Source organism: Hippopotamus amphibius, chromosome 6 (genome assembly GCF_030028045.1).
Source record: "Hippopotamus amphibius kiboko isolate mHipAmp2 chromosome 6, mHipAmp2.hap2, whole genome shotgun sequence".
Lineage (NCBI taxonomy): Eukaryota > Metazoa > Chordata > Mammalia > Artiodactyla > Hippopotamidae > Hippopotamus > Hippopotamus amphibius.
Genome location: NC_080191.1, coordinates 133,564,911 through 133,585,799, shown reverse-complemented (window position 1 = coordinate 133,585,799; position 20,889 = coordinate 133,564,911).

Genomic DNA, 20,889 nt, shown 5'->3' with positions numbered 1-20,889 from the left:
GAATTTTGTCAAAATGATCAGTGCACTTATTTCACCCCTTTCCATTTTCAGTGCTGCTATGGATTCAATGTCAATGGCACACCTTTGTTTTTATTCCCATAGAATATAGGAAGAGAGGTAAAAATGTTTCTCCTGGCTATCATTTGGAAGCTGTGGTAGGCAAAATACTCAGATGCAGGGATCCCCAACCACTGGACAGCAGACCGGTACCAGTCTGTGGCCTGTTAGGAACCAGGCTGCACAGTAGGAGGTGAGTGGCAGGCGAGGGAGCAAAGCTTCATCTGCTGCTCCCCATCACTCCCCATTGCTCCCATTACCATCCTCCCCAACCCTCTATTTGTGGAAAATTGTCTTCCACAAAACTGGTCCCTGGTGCCAAAAATGTTGGGGACCGCTGCTCAGATGGTCCTTAAATCCCCGGCCCTTGGTATACACACTCCTCCCATTTATTCAGTCAAACACTAATCCAGGTGTTGTTTAAGTGATTTTGCAGATGTAAATAAAATCCCAAATCAGTGAACTTTAAGATTGTCTGGGTGAGCCTGATTTTGAATCAACCCTTTAAATGTGAGTCTACATGTCAGAGATGGAAGAGGCCAGCAATTTGAAGAATGGAAATGATTATATGTACTATTGCTGGCTTGAAGATTGAGGGGGCTGCATGGCAAGGGATATAGGTGATCTCTAGGATCCGAGAGGGGTCTCCAGCTTATAGCCAAGAAGGAAACAGGGTCCTTATCCTATAATTGCAAGGAAATGAATTCTGCAAACAATCTGATGAACTTGGAAACAGATTATTCCTCAGACCTTCCAGAGGGGAAGTCAGCCCTGATGATCTTGATTTCAGTTTTTGAGATTTTAGCAGAAAACCTAGCCATGTCATGCTTGGACATCTGACCTACAGAAGCGTGAGCTAATATATGGGTGCTGTTTCAAGTCACTACGTTTGTGGCAATTTGTTATGCAGCAAAAAAAAAGAAAAAAGAAAGAAAAAAGAAAATTAAAAAGTCCAACTTCAAATAACAACCTCAGAACTTTTAAAAGCTCCACAGCTATTTCTGAAATGCCTCCAAGGTTTAAGTTCTGGATAATGCATTCTACTGCCTTTTGTTTATGCTTGTTTCCTGAAAGCAATTCTCTTGTGGTAGATTTGGTAGTGAGGAAGCACCATGGGACTGAGTTTTTGGGGTCATGAGCTTTGCTCACAAGCGTAAATTTAGCAATAATCTTAGAAGCCTTGAAGGTTGAGAAAAGCTTAGTGCTGCCTAGATGATAAATTTTATATCAGGTTAAGTTTTAGTCATTCATTTGTTCAATAAGCATTTGTGGGCACTGACAACACTCCAAGCACAATAGTCTATTGGGTAAAACTCATGTAAACAAAATATCTTAGCACAATGCAGTGAATGCTCTGATACCTTTCTACTCAGAGGGTAATGCACTTGGGAATATCTTTTCAGTGTTGAATCTCAGACCTCACAATAAACCTACTAAATCAGAATCTGCATTTCTAACAAGACACTCAGGTGATTTGTAAGCATATTTAAGTTTGAAGAGCACTTCCATAATACTCTATAATGAAGTAAAAAGAGCTCAGGTGACAGTGAGGCTGACTAATTCCGCCTGGAAGATGTACTCTTATCCCTGCAAAGAGGCACCAGGGTCAGAAGCTTCTTTGTCTTACTGTCTTCTGAAAATTCACGATGTCTTGTTCCTGATCACAGAAGAAACACTTTCAGCTTTTCACTGTTGAGCATGATGTTTGCTGTGGATTTGTCATATAGGGATTTTATTATGTTGAGGTAGGGTCCCTCTATACCCACTTTTTTTTTTTATTTATTTATTTATTATTTTTTGGGGGGTACACCAAGTTCAATCATCTGTTTTTATACACATATCCCCGTATTCCCTCCCTTCCTTGACTCCCCCCCCCGCCTCGAGTCCCCCCCACCCTCCCCATATACCCACTTTTTGGAGAATTTTTATCATAAATGGATGTTAGGGCTTCCTAGGTGGCGCAGTGGTTAAGAATCCGCCTACCAATGCAGAGGTCACGGGTTCGATCCCAGCTCCAGGAAGATCCCATATGCCACGGAGCAACTAAGCCCATGTGCCAAAAAAATAAATAAATAAATAAATTGATGTTAAATTTTATCAAAAGCTCTTACTGAATCTATTGAGATCGTATGGCTTTTATTCTTCAATTTGTTACTGTGGTGTGTCGTATGGATTATTTTGTGGATATTGAAAAATCCTTGCATTCCTGGGATAAATCCCACTTGATTATGGTGTATGATCCTTTTTACGTACTGTTGGATTTGGTTTGCTAGTATTTTGTTGAGGATTTTTGTGTCTATGTTCATCAGTTATATTGGCCTATAATTTTCTTGTGTGTGTGTGTGTGTGATTTCTTTGTCTGGTTTTGGTATGAGGATGATGGTGGCCTCATAGAATGAGTTTGGAAGTGTTCCTTCCTTTGCAATTTTTTGAAATAGTTTAAAGAGGATAGGTGTTAACTCTTCTCTAAATGTTTGATAGAATTTACCTGTAAAGATACATGGCCTTGGACTTTTGTTTATTGGGAGTTTTAAAATGACAGATTCAATTTCAGTACTTATAATTGGTCTGTCCATATTTTCTATTTCTTCCTGGTTCAGACTTGGGAGATTATACCTTGGTAAGAATTTGTCCATTGTTTAGAAAGAAGGTTGTCCATTTTATTGGCATACAGTTGCTTGTAGTAGTCTCTTATGATCTTTGTATTTCTGTGGTGTCATTTGTAACTTCTTTTCCATTTCTAATTTTATTGATTTGGGCCCTCTTCATTTTTTTCTTGATGAGTCTGGGTAAAGGTTTATCAGTTTTGATTATCTTTTCGAAGAACCAGCTTTTAGTTTCATAGATTTTTTTCTATTGTTTTCGTCGTCTCCATTTCATTTATTTCTGCTCTAATCTTTAGGATTCCTTTCCTTCTACTAACTTTGGGTTTTGTTTATTCTTCATTCTCTAGTTACTTTAGGTGTATGATTAGATTGTTTATTTGAGATTTTCCTTGTTTCCTGAGATAAGGTTGTATTGCTATAAACTTCCCTCTTAGAACTGCTTTTGCTGTGTTAGATTTTGGAACATTGTGCTTTCATTTTTATTTGTCTTTAGGTATTTTTTGATAACTAAAAGATACACTGTTGGTGAGACTATAAATTGGTACAGCCACTATGCAGAACAGCATGGAGGTTCCTTAAAAAACTAAAACTAGGGACTTCCCTGGTGGCACAATGGTTAAGAATCCACCTGCCAATGCAGGGGGCACAGGTTTGATCCCTGGTCTGGGAAGATCCCACATTGCTGCGGAGCAACTAAGCCCATGGGCCACAACTACTGAAGCCCGAGCACCTAGAGCCCATGCTCCACAACAAGAAAAGCCATCACAATGAGAAGCCCATGCACCACATTGAAGAGTAGTCCCCTCTCTCTGCAATTAGAGAAAGCCCACATGCAGTAACGAAGACCCAATAAATAAATTAATTAATTAATAATAATAAAAAAAAAAACTAACAGTAGAGCCACCATATGATCCTGCAATCCCAATTCTGGGCATACGGCAGAAGAAAACCATAATTTCAAAAGATACACGCATCCTAAGGTTCACTGCAGCACTATTTACAATAGCCAAGACATGGAAGCAACCTAAATCAACAGATGAGTGAATAAAGATGTGGCACAGATATACAATGGAATATTAGCCATAAAAATGGAAATAATGCTATTTGCAGCAACATGGATGGACCTAGAGATTATTATACTAAGTGAAGTAAGGCAGACAGAGAAAGACAAACATATGATATTGCTTATATGTGGAATCTAGAAAAAAAAATGATACAAATGAGCCTATATACAAAACAGAAAAAGACCCACAGACATAGAAAGCAAACTTATGGTTACCAAAAGGGAAAGGGGGAGGGAAGGGATAAATTAGGAGTTTGGGATTAACATATACACACTACTATATATAAAATAGATAACCAAAAAAATATATAACTGAATCACTTTGTTGTACACCTGAAATTAACACATTGTAAACCAACTATATTTGAAAAAACTTAAAAAAAATAAAATTAAAAAATAACCCAGCTAAAGTAAAAAAAAAAAAAATCCACAAAACAAATACTCTAAGCATTCACCATAATAAACCAAATGTACTGAGGCAGAAAAGATTAAATTCAGCTTGTCATATTTTAAAGATAATATTAAGCATAGTTTCAGGAAGAGATACTCTATTTTTTAGAAATTTGAGTGGTGTTCTTGATTGCTAATAGCATAATAACTTTTACCAGTGTGTTAACTCTGAACTTTATTCACACACAAAAATATTTCTTATAATACCTCTGTTGTTCTGTCCATCTTGCAACACGTTTCATTGATTATGTTCTTCATATATTTCACCTAATCTTCAGGCTGAGAAACTACTTTGAATTATCCTAAAAAAAAAAAAAATGGAGAGGAAGTTATAGACTGAAGAGATGAAAGGGGAAGATAGATGATGTAGGTGAGCAGTGATGGGATAGATGATCAGAAAATTAAATCATGTAAGATTAATCTTAGGGCATTATTTCAATATGATAGATGGGTCAGTATATTAGTTTATACCTCACTTCTATCCAAAATTATTTGGACGTTATTGAGATGAAAACCTAGTGGAATAAACACCTATGGAATCTGAAGTATCAAAGTAAGTAAACTCTCATTAATTGCTTCTATCTATTGTACCTAACTCAGTCTTTCCAGCACTATTCAGTTAAATAGAACCTAATTGTAGATATATGAAAATATAATTAACTTAGAATACCACTAACCTGAAAGACTACTTTTCTACATCTGGGATAATCATAAATTTCTTGGGGGTAGATATTGATTTTTCTTTTGTTTTCTAAATTTCTGTGTTCCATACAAAAGGCATGTATCTAATAACTGCTTATTGATTAATGAGTAAATAACAAAATAATATGGAAAAATTTTAAAGATGATAGTTTTAGCCTCTCAGTGTGTATTTTGACCCTAAATCTTTACAACCTGATCTGCCCTTCAATTACACATCTGCTAACCTATGAAATTAAGATTTGAGTTTCCAATGGTTCATGGTAATTGTCTAAAAGTCATCTCTTTTTTTTTTTCCCCAATAATTACCACACTGATGAAGCTCATTCTCAGAGGTTTCAGAATTGTTCTACTGGCTCTTTGGATAGTTATGACCAGAGCACCCTCCTTCAGGTGATCTCCAGAAACTGAACTTATCATAATTTGCCAACTGACACCCCATTCAACCTGTTAATTTTATGTGGGAGGAGGATTGTTTGACTCTGGCAAACTCTTTTTGAGGATTTTAGCTCTAATTTTCCTACCAGTGTTGATTTGAAAGGAGCATCATTAATCACTGAGAGTCCAAGCCTGTCTGGAGGCCAATAGTAGGAATCATTAATGACAGGACTCCTGATTTATAGGGACTTGCTGAAAAATAGACAATGTTTGTGTTTCTTCCCCCAACTTGTTCCCACTTTTATGAGTGCTGTTGAGTTTCATTTCAGCATATTAAATAATTTGTGACTCACTGAAATGAAACTTAACTCAGTCCTCATAAAACAGAGTAAAATGGTATTTTCATGCTTCATGTTATGGTTTGAATCAGTCTGCTATTTGGCGATTAGTGGAATCTTCTCAAAATGCCATTTTGGAGCTTTCTCGTCCCTGCCACTCCCCAGCAACTAGTGACCATGTCTCTCAGAATTCCTAGAACCCCTTGTGCTACCCCACAATAGCAAAATTTATAGCTGAAGGGAACAGCAGGAAAACCATAGCAACATTTGTGTTTGTGCTATCTTACATAAAATATGGATGATTTCTACCTTTTATCCACGATAATTAGATAATGACATCGATGAATAGATACAGACCCTCTGCTCACAAACCCCCTGAGATTTCTTTTTATTACTATTACTCCTCTTTAACCAATATTCCTTGCCTTACTCATTCATGAGGACCACAGAAATCCAAAACTTTCCACTTTGGCAATCGCTGTAACTAGGCATAAATACTGTGTTTGTATTTAATTTCTTATAGTCATATTTAAATATGCTCCATGTCATTATAAAGCTTCATTAACTCCAAAAAGAAAAAACAGAGTTCAAGGCTGTAGGTGGAAAATACAATGGGTAAGTCTCTCCTTCTTCCCTTTCTGCATTCCTCCAGACACATGGATATTGTTAGACAGAAGGAGGAAAACAAATTTTTGTTAGCCTTGTTAGCTTTGCAATGTCTTGATTTCATTGCTTATGGAATTTAAACCTATAGACCTTACTTACCCTCTTATATTTTCTCATTTGCTGAGATATCAAACTCTATGCTTTCTGTTTTATTTCATTTTATGGAAACGTAATATAGTAGAAGCATGACAACTGAAGATTTCTTCTGAATGGATGGGAACGATTTCTACAGGCATAGAGATATTTGATCTACTGCAGTGGTTTCCTGCAATATATAACTCCATAGTCCCTGTACTTCACTGAATTTGGTTTTGGTCAATGATTGGATTAGAAGTGTAGTAACATGGAGTTTAACTATCTTTCTGAGAAAGAATATTGTATTTCATGATGCTGTTTTCACCTGGGAATTAACTGTTGCTCAGACCAGTAAAACAGATAATCACATAGCAACTTCTTTAGAGTATAATATTGATTCTCTCCCATCCCTACCACCAAGTTTTAATATGGGATCCAGTTACCTTTGAGTTTCACATTAATGAGTCATAAATCTTATCAAGAAAGATACCTAGCACAATTAAAAAGTCAAATAGTATTTTATTTCGATATAAACAAAAGGTTCCATTACACTATAAAGTCAATTTAATTTTTAGACTTAAATTGAGTTTTTGTATCTTACATTTTATGTATCTGGGCTCCCATCATTCTGAAAGAAATAATTTTGTTGTGAGATAATACTGAAGGCAAAAACATAATGCCTCATGACTTCCCAGCAGAAATCTTAGGGTGCGAACTTGCAGTAATGAAAATAAGATTGTTAAGCATTTTAATTATTATTTCTTCATGTAGTAAAATGAAATGAAGTTTCTCTCTTAAATGATGGAAATACAATCTCTGTAATGGAAAAGTTTGGAACATTCTTGTAATAAATACAAAACAGCATACTAATTTCTTACCCTTTGTCAACATTAAAAAGTACTTATTAGGTACACTTTATAGGGTTATCCAGAAAGGTACATTCAATTTAGAAAGAAAGTACAATGATTTCAGGTAAAAAGCTTTGCCTTTTAAATATATAATTTCACAAAAAATATGCACTATGGGTTTTTTTCCCCTATAAACTGCTATCTTGACCTATACTATCCTTACCTCATAGTCCAACTATTTGTAGACTGAGTTTATAAAAGAGATGTAAATTAAAAAAAAAAAGAATCGAGATATTTTAGTTCAAGATAAAAAGCAACTGAGAACATTTTCTTATATTCTGGTAATTTTAATCATTAGCAATTGTTTGGGCAAAGGATTCATTTCTCAAATCCCACTACTTTTGTTAGTTTAATCAAAGCAAAGGAATTCTTAAGATATTTTACATTTTAAAACATATGTTTGACATTTAGAGAATACTTAACACCTATCCTTCTGAAACTGTTTCAAAAAATTGGAGAGGAAGAAACATGTCCAAACTCATTCTATGAGGCTACCATTACTTTGATACCAAAACCAGACAAAGATACCACAATGTAAGAAAAGTACAGGTCAATATCACTGATGAACATAGACATAAAAGTCCTCAACAAAATACTAGCAAACAGAATCCAACAACACATTAAAAGGATCATACACCATGATCAAGTGGGGTTTATCCCAGGGATGCAAGGATTTTTCAATATCCACAAATCCATCAGTGTGAAACGCCACATTAACAAATTGATGAATAAAAACCATATGATCATCTCAATAGATTCAGGAAAAAACTCCTGATAAAATTCAACATCAATTTATGATAAAAACTCTCCAGAAAGTGGGCATAGAGGGAACCTACCTCAACATAATAAAAGCCGTGTATGACAAACCCTCAGCTAACATCATACTCAATGGTGAAAAGCTGAAAGTGTTTTCTCTAAGATCAGGAACAAGACAAGGATGTCTACTCTCGCCACTTTTATTCAACATAGTTTTACAAGTCCAAGCCAAGGCAGTCAGAGAAGAAAAAGAAAAGGAATCCAAATTGGAAAAGAATAAGTAAAAATGTCACTGTTTTCAGATGACTTGATACTATATATAGAAAATCATAAAGATGCTACAAGAAAACTACTAGAACTCATCAATGAATTCAGTAAAGTTGCAGAAATCAAAACTAATATACAGAAATCTGTTGCATTTCTATACACTAACAACAAAAGATCAGAAAGACAAATTAAGAAAACAACCCCATTTACCATTGCATCAAAAAGAATAAAATACATAGGAATAAACCTGAGGAGGCAAAAGACCTGTACTCTGAAAACTGTAAAACACTGATGAAAGAAATTGAAAATGACACAAACAGATGGAAAGATATATTATGTTCTTGGATTGGAAGAATCAATATTGCTAAAATGACCTACTATCCAAGGCAATTTACAGATTCAATGCAATCCCCATCAAATTACCAATGGCATTTTAGCAGATCTAGAACAAAAAATCTCAAAATATATATGGAAATACAAAAGACTCAGAATAGTTAAAGCAATTTCGAGAAAGAAAAATGGAGCTGGAGGAATCAGGCTCCCTGACTTCAGGCTATACTATAAAGCTACAGTAATCAAAACAGTATGGTACTGGCACATAAGCGGACACATAGATCAATGGGACAGGATAGAAAGCCCAGAAATAAACCCATGCACTGACGCCAATTAATCTACAAAAAAGGAAGCAAAGATATACAATGGAGAAAAGACAGGCTCTTCAATAAATGGTGCTGGGGAAACTGGACAACCACACGTAAAAGAAAGAAATTAGAACATTCTCTGACACCATCACACAAAAATAAACTCAAAATGGATTAAAGACCTAAATGTAAGACCAAATACTATAAAATCCTTAGAGGAAAATATAGGCAGAACACTCTTTGACATAAATTGCAGCAATATCTTTTTAAATCCACCTCCTAGAGTAATGGAAACAGAAACAAACAAATGGGACCTAACTAAACTCAAAAGCTTTTGCACAGCAAAGGAAATCATAAACAAAATAAAAAGACAACCTACAGAATGGGAGAGAATATTTGCAAATGATGTGACTGACAAGGAATTAGTATCCAAAATTTACAGTTTGTGCAGCTCAACATCAAAAAAACAAACAACCCAATCAAAAAATGGGCAGAAGCTCTAAACAGACATTTCTCCAAAGAAAACATACAGATGGCCAAAAGGCAAATGCAAATATGCTCAACAGCACTAATTATTAGAGAATGCAAATCAAATCTACAATGAAGTATCACCTCACACCGGTCAGAACAGCCATCATCAAAAACTCTACAAACAATAAGTGCTGGAGAGGATATGGAGAAAAGGGAGCCCTCTTGCACTGTTGGTGAGAATGTAAATTGATACAGCCACTATGGAGAACAGTACAGGGGTTCCTTTAAAAAACTAAAAATAGAGCTACCATATGATCCTGCAATCCCACTCCTGGGCATATATCGAGAGAAAACCGTAATTTGAAAAGATACATGCACCCCAATGTTCATTGCAGCACTATTTACAACAGCCAAGACATAGAAGCAACCTAAATGTCCACGGACAGATAAATGGATAAAGAAGATGTAGTACATTTGCACAATGGAATATTACTCAGTCACAAAAAAGAATGAAATAATATCATTTGTAGCAACATGGAGTGACCTAGAGATTATCATACTAAATGAAGTAAGTCAGACAGGAAAGAGAAATATCATAGGAAGTCACTTATATGTGGAATATAAAGTGTGACAAATAAACTTAATTACAAAATAGAAATGGACTCACAGACTTAGAAAACAAACTTATAGAGAAAGGTGGTAGGGGGAGGGATGCATTAGGAGGTTGGGATTAACATATACACTACTATATATAAAATAGATAATCAACAGGGACCTATTGTATAGCACAGGGAACTCTACTCAAAACTCTCTAACAACCTATATGGGAAAAGAATCTGAAAAAGAATAGATATGTGTATATGTATATGTATAACTGAATCACTTTGCTGTACAGCAGAAACTAACACAACATTGTAAATCAACTATACTCCAATATAAAGTAAAAATTTGAAAAATGAATATACATTCAAAAAAATAAATCATATATTTGAACATCACATATTTTAGAGGTACTGATGAATATAAGGTGGGAAAAGGAAATAATCAATATGAGTATTTGGAAAGAAATAGAATTATCCCATTTTGCAAATGGCATGATTATATAATTATAAATCTGAGCTATGCTAGTACAAATAACTTGTAGAATGAATAAGAAAACTAGGTACGGTTGACTGTATATAATGGTTGATAGCTTTTTCTCTATACTAGTAATAAGCACCTATAAATTACAGTTTTAAATATTCCATTCATTCAAAAGACATGGAAGAAACTTAAATTGCATATTTCTAAGTGAAAGAAGCCAATCTGAAAGGCTGCATACTGTTTGATTACAACTATATGACATTCTATAAAAGGCAAAACTATGGAGACAATAAGATCAGTGGTTGTCATGGATTGGCATGGGAGTGGGAATGAAAAGGCAAGCAAGATTTTTAGAGCAGTAAAAATACTCTGTATGATACAATAATAATGGATACATGTCTTCAGATATTTGTTTTACAACAATGTGTAAGACATCAAGTGAACTATTATGTAAATTATGAAGTTTGGGTGATTACAATGTGCCAATGTAGATTCATCAATTGTAATAAATGTACCACTCTGGTGGGGGATGTTGATAATGGGGGAGGCTATGCATGTGTGGAGGCAGAGCGTATATGGGAAATCTGTGTACTTTCCCTTTGATTTTGCTGTGAACCTTAAACTTCTCTAAAAAAACAGTTTTATTTTAAAAAATTCTATTCAAAACCAAAGAATCCATAAATAAGTTTCAAAAGAAAAGCATAGGTCCACATGAAAATTTGGTAACATCTTACTGAAATACCTGAAACAAACCCTGAATAAGAGGAATGAGAAAGGTGTTCTTATTTAATGTTATTAAAAGGCTAGTTCCCCACAAATTAATATAAAATTTAATCCATTCTATAAGAATCTTAACACATCAATAAACTATTAGCATCAAATTAGACAAATGTGTACATAGGACAGGACAGAGACTCCAGAACTCAGTTTACATGAGAATTTAATACATGGCTAAAGTGATCTTTCAATTCAGTGGGGAATGGAAGGTTTGTTTTAAAAATGATATCCCCGATGCACATATTATACTAAACTAAATCTCAATGAAATAATGACTTAAATGTAAAACATAAAATAAGAAAAATCTTGCAAGGAACCTAAAGAGGAGGAAAATCATTTTTTAACCAAGACCAGAAAAACCAAATGCTTTAAAAAGAAACATTTTAAGGAAAAGAGATATCTTAATATTAAAAATGTAAATTTTTAGGGCAGAAATTACCTTTAAAAAAACCAATAGAAAAAATAGATGTATTATATATAACAGATGAAGGACTAACACCTAATATATATGAAATTCTCGCATAAACATGAAGGAAAATGATACAATATATAGAAACATAGATAAAGGATATGAATGAACAATTCACAGAAGAACAAATACAAATAACAACAGACATGCGAAAAGATGTTCAAATCCACTATTGGTTAGAAAATTGCAAATTAAATTGAAAGTGGTTGATCACTTTAGCGAACAGGAAGAGTTGAGAAGAGTGAATTCTCATACCTGTTTAGATGGTACACGCCAGTGCAGTCAATATTTTGAAACACTTCAGTGCTTGTCGGTAAAAAGCTGCTGCCCAAGCACTCCACCTCCTTCTCTGCCTCTCTGAGATTTCTAACTCTTGTCTTCTGTGGTCATGGTGCCACCACAGTCACTTTCCAAAAACTGCTGACTCCACAAATTTGCTGTGTACACTTATGAGTAGAAGATGGCCAGGAGGCAAGGTCAGGGCCCATAGGCATGTTAGAGGCCAGGAATGTCCAGGATGCAGGTCCCTGCTTTTTCTGTTCTTACTGATTTTCATCACCACTTTATGGAACAAGTTTCTTAATACTCAATAACCATCCACCAAACACCAAAGCATTAAAAACACAAATTAGATCAATAAAAATGAGTTCTGTTCATAATACTTGCTTGGTGTCTAGGACCATTCTAAACGTATAATGATCAATTTGAAGACTTGATCATTTTACAGATGACAAAACTGAAGACATATTAATTAAAAATTAAGCAGAGAGCTTCTGACAGAGTCATTTTGATTAAACTTCCTCCTGAGAATAACTAGAAATGTTGAACTAGCTGTACAAGTATTGGGTGGGGGGGTGATGGAAATTCTGCTTGAGGTGATTACAGAGTTACCAAGATCATGAAGAAATACCATATCAAACATGGGAAAAGAAAAAAATCCTGAGACACCAGCCAAGCATTTAAAGTCCCTTTTACCCTTAGGGTTCTTGGCAATACAAGTGAGGTAGCTGAGAGGCTGAGTAGTATTTATAATAGTATCAAGGGACTATTGATGGCAAAAAGATGACAAGAATGACAAAAGTTGGAGGTTTTTTGAAGAAAGAGAAAACAAAGAGTAATGGCCCTGACAAGCTCAAGTACTTGGAGGAGCTCTGAGTATCTAGAGAACTAATAGGAGAGGAGGGGCAGAAGCAACCAAGATTCAAGTTGACTGTATGCTCTAGAAAAATCTAAATTCTTGATACTGAATTAAGGTGGTTCCAGATTGGTAGTATAACCTGATACCTGGAAAAAGATAACATCATCCTAGGCCTCAAATTATTTCTAAAAATGTTTTAAAAATAAGACTTCTGGGATATAATAATGAGGAAGTGAACCCCCTTAGCCATCAAAAAAAACCAAAAAACAAAAAACAAAAAAGACATTAGAAATAATAGCTCCAAATATTGGAAGATCAAATATAGAATTTAAAATAACTATGCTTATTGTGTATGGATAATAGATAAGATGGCAAATTTTGGCAGAGAACTGGAAACCATTTTAAAAAATGGCAAGACAGTTTAAAAGGAGCATTAATAGAAATCCTCAGAGTAATAAGTTGAACAACTAGATATAAAAACTCAGTGGGTGGGTTTGATGGATGATTAAATACAACAACAGAGAGAATTAGTGATCTATCAACTAAATTGGAAATAATACCCAAAATGCAGTCCAGGAAGATACTAAAATGGAAATACAAAAGAGTAGATAAGAGATATGAAAGATACAATTAGAAGATCAAATATATATAAAATTTGAATAAAAAAAGGATTTTAAGCCTTTATTTTCTAATATAAAGCATTTATAGCTATAAATTTTCCTCTAAGTACTTTTTTTTCCCAATCTTTATTGGAGTATAATAGCATTACACTGTTGTGCCTGTTTCCACTGTACAACAAAGCGAATCAGCTGTATTTATACATATATCCCCATATTCCCTCCCTCTTGAGCCTCCCTCCCACCCTCCCTATCCCACCCCTCTAGGTCATCACCAGTCATCAAGCTGATCTCCCTGTGTTATGCAGTAGCTTCCCACTAGTTAGCTATTTTACATTTGGTAGTGTATATATGTCAATACTACTCTTTCACTTTGTTCCAGCTTCTCCTCCCCCCTGCCCCGTGTTCTCAAGTCTGTTCTGTACTTCTGTGTCTTTATTCTTCCTCTACCACTGAGTTCATCAATACCATTTTTTTAGATTCCATAATATGTGTTAGCATATATGTATTTTTCTTTCTGGCTTACTTCGCTCTGTAGGACAGACTCTAGGTCCATCTACCTCACTACAAATAACTCAATTTCATTCCTTTTTATGGCTGAGTAATATTCCACTGTATATATGTGCCACATCGTCTTTATCCATTCATCTGTTGATGGACATTTAGGTTGCTTCCATGTCCTGGCTATTATAAATAATGCTGCAATGAATATTGAGGTACATGTTTCTTTTTGGATTATGGTTTTCTCTGGATATATGCCCAGCAGTGGGATTGCTGGGTCATACGGTAGTTCCATTTTTAGTTTTTTAAGGAACCTCCACTGTTTTCCATAGTGGCTGTAAGTACTTCTTTAGTATTTCCCTTTAGCCCTCTCTCCCCACCATTTTTGATATGCTGTAGATTCTTTAATATTTAATTACAAATGCTCTGTATTTTCATTGTGAGTCCTTTATTGGTCTATGCATTATTTACAAGGATGTTACTTAATTTTCAAATATTTGGAGATTTTTTAGAAATATTCATTACTGACTTCCAATTTATTTCTGAGGTGCTGAGAGAACATAATTTTATAATGTTTTTAAATAATTTTAGTTTTTAAATTTTTTGTGACTTGTCTTGTGGCCAAGAATATTCATCTACCTTACTGAATGTTCTGCGGGCATAGAACATGCTATTGTTAGGTGGAAGATTTTAGAAAAACACATTAAATAAAGTTGATTATAATATTCAAGTATCTTCCATATCCTTACTGACTTTCCAGCCACTTGTTCTACTAATTTCTCATAGAGGTGTGCTGAAACCTCAGTTATGACTGTAAGTTTGTCAATACTATATGGTATCACTTATATGTGGAATCTAAAAAATAAAACAAACTAGTGAATATAACAAAAAAGAAGCATACTCACGGAAATAGAGAATGAACTAGTGGTTACCAGTGGGAAGAGGGAAGGGAGGAGGGGCAATATAGGGGCAAGGTGGTTAAAATGTATAAACTATTAGGTATAAAATAAGCTACAAGGATTTATTGTACAACACGGGGAATATAGTCAATATTTTATAATAACTATAAAGGGAGTATAACCTTAAAATTTGTGAATCACTATATCGTAACCTGTAACTTATATATTATACAGCCACTATACTTCAATTAAAAATTTAAAAAATATATAAAAAATAAGTTTGTCTATTTCTCCTTTCAGTTCTATCAGTTTTTACTTAATGAATTTCAAAGCTTTGTTATTAGATTCAAGCACATTTACTAATTTTATGTTCTTTCAATGTACTTTCCCTTTTACCATTATGAAATTACTACTCTGTTATTTCTGGTAATATTCAAGGTAATTATCAATGTGGTATTCAATGTTCCAAAATTTATTTGATATTAATATGGCTGCACTTGCTTTATTATCATTAATGTTAGTATCTTATATCTTTTTCATACTTCTATGTTTATTCTATCTGTAACTTCGTATTAAAGTGTGGTTCCTATAAACAACATATACCTTAGTCTTGGTTGGGTTCTTTAGTCTGTCAATCTCTGCCTTTTAATTACAATATTTAAAATTTTTACATTTAATGTTAGCAATATGGTTGAATTTAAATCTCTCATCATGCTGTTTTCCATTTTTCCATCTACTCTTTATTACTGTATAATTTTTTTCTTGCCTTCTTTTTGTTAGTTGAGCATTTTATCTCTACTCTTGGCTTATTATTTATAACTTTTTGTTTTATTTTTTACTGATTGTTCTATGGCTTACAATATCTAAGTTATCACAGCTTTTTTTCAAATAATATTATTCTATTTCATATATCATGTAAGAACCATTCAACAATACACTTTTCTTCTTCCTCCTATTTCTACTTATATAAGCCCCACAATATATTATTATTACTGCTTTAAGCAATTATCTGTTCAGGTAAAACTTTTGAGATAAAATTCACATAATGTAAATGCGGCACATTAAAGTATACAACTCGGTGACTTTTAGTAAATCTACAGTGTAATGCAACCACTGCCATTATATAATTCCAGAGTATTTTCATTATTCCCGAAATAACCCTGTACCTGTTAGTAGTCACTGCCAGTTCCCATATCCTATCATGTGGAAACCACTAATCTTTCTGTCTCTATAGATTTGCCTGCTATGGTCATCTTTTTTTAAGAACTTTTATTGAGATACAGTTAACAGACAATAAGCTGCATATATTTAGAGTGCACAATTTGTTTTTTTCTTATTAGTAATGTAAATAAGGCAATCCCAATCTCCCAATTCATTCTCCCCAATGCTCCCCACTTTCCCCACTTGGTATCCATATGTTTGTTCTCTACATCTGTGTCTCTATTTCTGCCTTGCAAACCGGTTGATTTGTACAATTTTTCTATATTCTGCATATTTGTGTTAATATACGATGTTTTTCTTTTTCTGACTCAATTCATTCTGTATGACAGTCTCTAGGTCCATCCACCTCTCTAAAAATGTCCCAGTTTCATTCCTTTATACAGCTGAGTAATATTCCATTGTATATATGTACCACATCTTTTTTATCCATTCATCTGTTGATGGACATTTAGGTTGCTTCCATGACCTGGCTATTGTAAATAGTGCAGCAATGAACACTGGAGTGCATGTGTCTTTTTGAATTATGATGTCCTCTGGGTATATGCCCAGTAGTGGGATTGCTGGGTCACATGGTAACTCTATTTTTAGTTTTTCAAGGAACCGCCATACTGTTCTCTACAGTGGCTGTATCATTTTACATTCCCACCAGCAGTGCAAGAGCATTCCCTTTTCTCTACACCCTCTCCAGCATTTACTGTTTGTAGATTTTCTGATGATGTCCATTCTCACCAGTGTGAGGTGATACCTCATGGTCGTTTTGATTTGCATTTCTCTAATAATTAGTGATGTTGAGCAGCTTTACATGTGCCTCTTGGCCATCCGTATGTCTTCTTTGGAGAAGTGCCTATTTAGGTCTTCTGCCCATTTTTTGATTGGGTTGCTTGTTTTTCTGATATTGAGTTGGATGAACTGTTTATATATTTTGGAGATTAATCCTTTGTCTGTTGATCCATTTGCAAATATTTTTTCCCATTCTGAGGGTTGTCTTTTCATCTTGCTTATAGTTTCCTTTGCTGTGCAGAAGCTTTGAAGTTTCATTAGGTCCCACTTATTTATTTTTGTTTTCATATCCATTACTCTAGGGGGTGGATCAAAAAAGATCTTGCTGTTATTTATGTCAAAGAGTGTTCTTCCTATGTTTTCCTCTAGGGGTTTTATAGTGTCTGGCCTTACAGTTAGGTCTTTAATCCATTTGGAGTTTATTTTTGTGTATGGTGTTAGGGATTGTTCTAATTTCATTCTTTTACATGTAGCTGTCCAGTTTTCCCAGCACCACTTATTGAAGAGGCTGTCTTTTCTCCATTGCATATCCTTTTTTATCCTTTTCCATTGATCTATATATCTGTTTTTGTGTCAGTACCATGCTGTCTTGATCACTGTAGCCTTGTAGTATAGTTTGAAGTCAGGAAGCCTGATTCCACCAACTCCATCTTTCCTTCTCAAGATTGCTTTGGCTATTTGGGGTCTTTTGTGTTTCCATACAAATCGTAAAATGTCTTGTTCTAGTTCTGTGAAAAATGCCATTGGTAATTTGATAGGGGTTGCATTGAATCTGTAAATTACTTTGGGTAGTATAGCCATTTTCACAATGTTGATTCTTCCAATCCAAGAAAATGGTATATCTCTCCATCTGTTTGTGTCATCTTTGATTTCTTTCATTAGTGTCTTATAATTCTCTGAGCACAGGTTTTTACCTCCTTAGTTAGGTATATTCCTAGGTATTGTATTTTTTTTGTTGCAATGGGTGAATGGGATTGTTTCCTTAATTTCTCTTTCTGATCTTTCATTGCTAGTGTATAGAAATGGAAGAGATTTCTGTGTGTTAATTTTGTATCCTGCAACTTTACCAAATTCATTGATTAGCTCAAGTAGTTTTCTGGTGGCATCTTTAGGATTTTTTTATGTATAGTATCATGTCATCTGCAGACAGTGACAGTTTTACTTCTTCTTTTCCAGTTTGGATTCCTTTTATTTCTTTTTCTTCTCTGATGGCTCTGGCAAGGACTTCCAAAACTATGTTAAACACTAGTGGTAAGAGTGGACATCCTTGTTTTGTTCTTGATCTTAGAGGGAATGCTTCCAGTTTTTCACCAGTGACAATGATGTTTGCTGTGGGTTTGTCATATATGGCCTTTATTATGTTGAGGTAGGTTCCCTCTATGACCACATTCTGGAGAGTTTTTATTATAATTGGGTGTTGAATTTTGTCAAAAGCTTTTTCTGCATCTATTGAGATGATCATGTGGTTTTTATCCTTCAATTTGTTAATATGGTGTATCACATTGATTGATTTCTATATACTGAAGAATCCTTGCATTCCAGGGATAAACGCCACTTGATCATGGTGTATGATCCTTTTAATGTGTTGCTGGATTCTGTTGCCTAGTATTTTGTTGAGGATTTTTGCATCTAAATTCATCAGTGATATTGGTCCGTCATTTTCTTTTTTTGTAGTATCTCTGTCTGGTTTTGGTATCAGGGTGATGGTGGCCTCATAAAATGAGTTTAGGAGTGTTCCTTCCTCTGCAATTTTTTTGGAAAGAAGGATGGGTGTTAGCTTTTCTCTAAATGTTTGATAAAATGCACCTGTGAATCCATCTGCTCCTGGACTTTTGTTTGTTGGGAGACTTTTAATCACAGTTTCAATTTCATTACTTGTGATTGGTCTGTTCATATTTTCTATGTCTTCCTGATTCAGTCTTGGAAGGTTATACATTTCTAAGAATCTGTCCACTTCATCCAGGTTGTCCATTTTATTGGCATATAGTTGCTTGTAGTAGTCTCTTATGGTGCTTTTTATTTTGGTGGTGTCTGTTGTAACTTCTCCTGTTTCATTTCTAATTTTATTGATTTGAGTCCTCTCCCTCTTTTTCTTGAGTTTTGCGAGGGGGTTATCAATTTTATTTAACTTCTCAAAGAAAGAGCTTTAATTTTATTGATTTTTGCTATTGTTTTCTTTGTTTCTATTTCAATTATTTCTGCTTTGCTCTTTATAATTGCTCTCTGTCTAATAACTTTGGGTTTTGTTTGCTCTTCTTTCTCTAGTTTCTTTAGGTGTAAGCTTAGATTGTTTATTTGGGATTTTTCTTGTTTCGTGAGGTAGGGTTGTATTGCTATAAACTTCCCTCTTAGAACTGATTTTGCTGCATCCCATAGGTTTTGGATCATTGTGTTTTCATTGTCATTTGTCTCTAGGTATTTTTTGATTCCCTCTTTCATTTCTTCAGTGATCTCTTGGTTATTCAGTAGCATACTGTTTAGCCTCCACATGTTTGTGTTTTTTACAGTAATTCATTTCTAATCTCATAGCGTTGTGGTTGGAAAAGATGCTTGATACAATTTCAATTTTCTTAAATTTACCAAGGCTTGATTTGTGACCCAAAATGTGATCTATCCTGAAGAATGTTCCATGTGCACTAGAGAAGAATGTGTAATCTGCTGTTTTTGAATGCAATGTCCTATAGATATCTACTAAATCAAGCTGGTTTATTGTGTCATTTAAAGCTTGTGCTTCCTAATTGATTTTCTGTCTGGATGATCTGTCCATTCTTGTAAGTGGGGAGTTAAAATCCCCCACCATTACTGTGTTACTGTCGATTTCCTCTTTCATAGTTTTTAGCATTTGCTTTATGTATTGAGGTGCTCCTATGTTGGGTGCATAGATACTTATAATGTTATCTCTTCTTCTTGGATTGATCCCTTGATCCTTATGTAGTGTCCTTTCTTGTCTCTTGTAACATTTTATATTTTAAAGTCTATTTTATCTGATATGAGTATCACTGCTCCAGCTTTCCTTTGATTTCCATTGCATGGAATATCTTTTTGCAACCCCTCACTTTCAGTCTGTATGTGTCCCTAGGTCTGAAATGGGTCTCCTGTAGACAGCATATATATGGGTCTTGTTTTTGTATTCATTCAGCCAGTCTGTATCTTTTGGTTGGAGCATTTAGTCCATTTACATTCAAGGTAATTATTGATATGTATGTTCCTAGTACCATTTTTTTAATTGTTTTGGGTTTGTTTTTGTAGGTCCTTTTCTTCTCTTATGTTTCCCGCTTCGAGAAGTTCCTTTAGCATTTGTTGTAGGGCTGGTTTGGTGGTGCTGAGTTCTCTTAGCTGTTGCTTGTCTGTGAAGCTTTTGATTTCTCCATCGAATCTGAATGATATCCTTGCTGGGTAGAGTATTCTTGGTTGTAGGTTCTTCCCTTTCATCACTTTATATAATGCCACTTCCTTTCTGGCTTGCAGAGTTTCTACTGAGAAATCAGCTTTTAAGCTTATGGGAGTTCCCTTGAATGTTATTTCCCTTGTTGCTTTTAATAACTTTTCTCTGTCTTTAATTTTTGTCCATTTGACTACTATATGTCTTGGCATGTTTTTCCTTGGGTTTATCCTGCCTGGGACTCTCTGGGCTTCCTGGACTTGGGTGGCTATTTCCTTTCCCATGTTAGGCAAGTTTTCGACTATAATCTCTTCTAATATTTTCTCAGGTCCTTTCTCTTTCTTCTCTGTCTGGGACCCATATAATGCGAATGTTGGTGCATTTAACATTATTCTAGAGGTCTCTTAGGCTGTCTTCACTTCTTTGCATTCTTTTTGTTTGTTTGTTTTTTGTTTTTTGTTTTGTTTTGTTTTCCTGTTTTTGCATTCTTTTTTCTTTATTTTTTTACACATCAGTGATTATCAACATTTTGTCTTCCAGGTCACTTATTCGCCCTTCTGCCTCAGTTAATCTGCTATTGGTTTCTTCTAGTGTAATTTTCATTTCAGTTATTGTGTTGCATATCTCTGTTTGTTTGCTCTTTAATT